This window comes from Anopheles aquasalis, chromosome 3 (assembly GCF_943734665.1).
Source record: "Anopheles aquasalis chromosome 3, idAnoAquaMG_Q_19, whole genome shotgun sequence".
Lineage (NCBI taxonomy): Eukaryota > Metazoa > Arthropoda > Insecta > Diptera > Culicidae > Anopheles > Anopheles aquasalis.
This window is the reverse complement of record NC_064878.1, coordinates 62221049-62223548: the sequence shown is the minus strand read 5'-3', so window position 1 is coordinate 62223548 and position 2500 is coordinate 62221049. Positions and strand designations below refer to the sequence as shown.

Sequence of the window (2500 nt, the reverse complement as noted above, 5' to 3'; positions counted from 1 at the left end):
GCTGAATGGAATTCTTCGCTGCCTCCGCGAACTCACATTTGTTAACTGGCTAGCCGTTTAAGTGTAGCGATCGCGATCGAGGGGGCGCTCCTTCGATAGTAGTTGCGAGCGGAAAGCAAACAGTCCGGTCCAGATGAAGAAGATATGAAGCGGCACAAACCCCTCAACGGAATTGAGCACACTGTTCTTGTTGTTCTTCGTTCGTCTGGTTGGTTTTATCAGTTCCCTCGTTGCGTAAGGTAACTAGTAAGCGTCAGTGAGAGAGAGAGAGAGAGAGAGAGAGAAGGAGCGAATGAATGCAATGCATGCGATCGCCCTGCTCAGCACAGCTCAGCACAGTAAAATGATCTTCCGAAAGCGGTGTAGACATGATCTTCTCAAGCACATATTATGGTGGCGCATAGATCCCCTCTCCGGCCATAACCATCAACCTAGCAAAAGGCGATCACCACCTCAACATATCCCTCAGTGCTCAGTGATTCAATGCGCGTGCGATCCGTCGCTGTATTCGCTCTATTTATTATTGTTAACTCATTGTTGCAAGCCCTCATACTGTTATGAGTATGAGAACTCAGCTTCTGCGTATCCTTGCTTTGCTTTCGCTCTTTCGCTTATGTATTATTAGTTCGTGGTCCTGGGCCGCGCCCGGACATCATTTCTTACAACATATTTATGCCCTAGGTGTATCGGAAAACCCCTAATACCTACCCTACTGGCTGATGTAGTTGCGGTTGATCAATTTGTTTCATCTCGTAAATTCTAGCTTTTAATCAATGATCGCGATTCACTCTCGTGCCCTCATGTTGTTTGCGCGTGTGTTCTACTTGCTGGCGGCCATCGGAGCATAGCATTGCGTAAGGTTAATAAGTTTATTGAATTTAGGGTTCAGGATTTCAAAACCGTTCACACAGAGAAGATCTGAGGCGCTCGCTGCTAGTGCTTGGCGCGATGAGCAGTAGCAGCAGCGACAGCAACTGCAGCAATAGTAGTAGGAGTAGCAGCAGCAACAGCAGTAGCAGCAGTACGTGCAACGGTACAAGACATTTGACGAATTTATTTGACGCACGTGTAATCTCTTGGAAACGTACCTTTGCCTTTGCGGTTTTGTACTTTCTATGCTAGACACTATTTTCGTAAAACAAGGAACTTAATCTCTCCCTTTTCGTGTCTGTCGTATCATTTAGTTCTCATTTTTAATCGATTCTTTTCGGCCACTTTTTCTATTGCTTCTTGTTCTCTTTCTACGCTTAAAGCAAAACCAGCAGCATAAACAGTCACACAAGTAGGAAATGGAGAGTGAACTAAACATATGAAATTGAAACCGAACCGATGGACTACTGAGAGTACGTTTAATGCAAAGTGTCCGCAAAGTGTCGTAACGGAGGTTGATATAAGTTTGTACAGTCTTTTGAGTGTATATTAAATCTCTATTTTATTTTATTTAAACCTTGCCTGTTTGCTCATTTTGTTTTCGTTCCGTTCATTCGCTGTTCTGTTCGACGGCCGCAGTCTAACGAAAGAAATCGATGGTTTATGGCGTGTATTTTTCATCCGTTTGGTAGTTTTGTGTTTCTTCCTTCCTTCTCATTTGATTGATTTAACATGTTTTACCTTTATTTTAGGAATATGACGCACCGACGCAAGCAAACCTTTCTCTTTCTCAAATCACTCACCCACTCACTGTTTCGTCTGTTGAATGGCTGTTGTGGCGATACATTTTTGCGGGCTTTCAACAATATCATAGTAGAATGGAAGCGTATCCCGTGATGCATTTAAAGGGAGGAGAGTAACACTGAAATTTTAGACAAAGTTCATTGCGCAAACACATTCCCCCGGGTTTTTTCGAGGGATTTTAAATATCTTTAACATTACCGCTTCCTCTATGATGATTGCGTTACTCGTTACTAGTTAGAATATGATTGATCTTTCCAAAAGAAATTGAACGATGGTCGATTACACTTTCTAGCCTTCTTCAATCGATTGCATTGTCACACGATGAAATTAAGAAATAAATTTAAACATTTAGCCCCTCTGGAAACTATTCTCTGGACATATCCACAACGCGAACAAGGAGGAGTGTTCTTTCTAGGGAAACCTTTCTATTAAAATTACACCAAACAGCATAAACTTTTACCTTCTCTTTATGCACATGTTTTTACCGAACGTGAGAGCCGTTCGACAACGCGCCAACCCCAACACCACCAACCACGATGAGATGTCTCTTTGGTCTTTTATGATAACTACGCTCACAAACGAAGTATCGTTAAGCGCTGAAGAGCTGGCACCCAAATTTGCAAGCACCACACCGGTTGTCCTCCTTATCACATCACTAGTAGTATGCAATCCCAAACGTATTTCCCTTCAGCAGCATCATTCTTGGCTATTCTTTTAAACGCTGCCGAAGTGAGCGGGCTCCTCCGGTCCTCGATCGAGTATTAGGCTGCGGTTGATGTTCGTGCTGAGCTAGGCAGCATGATAACGAAGTAAGATATTCATAACA

General features: G+C 43.2%; 1 protein-coding gene across 8 annotated transcripts in view; it reads left to right on the top strand.

The window, feature by feature from the left end:
- Positions 1–2500, top strand: part of LOC126578442 (neurocalcin homolog) — a 94292-nt gene that overhangs the window by 88916 nt on the left and 2876 nt on the right. For all 8 annotated transcript variants that reach the window (XM_050241000.1, XM_050241005.1, XM_050240999.1 and 5 more), the window contains one exon: positions 1–2500. This exon is cut by the window's left edge and continues 2001 nt beyond it; it is cut by the window's right edge and continues 2876 nt beyond it. The gene's annotated coding sequence lies outside the window, so the exon portion shown is untranslated.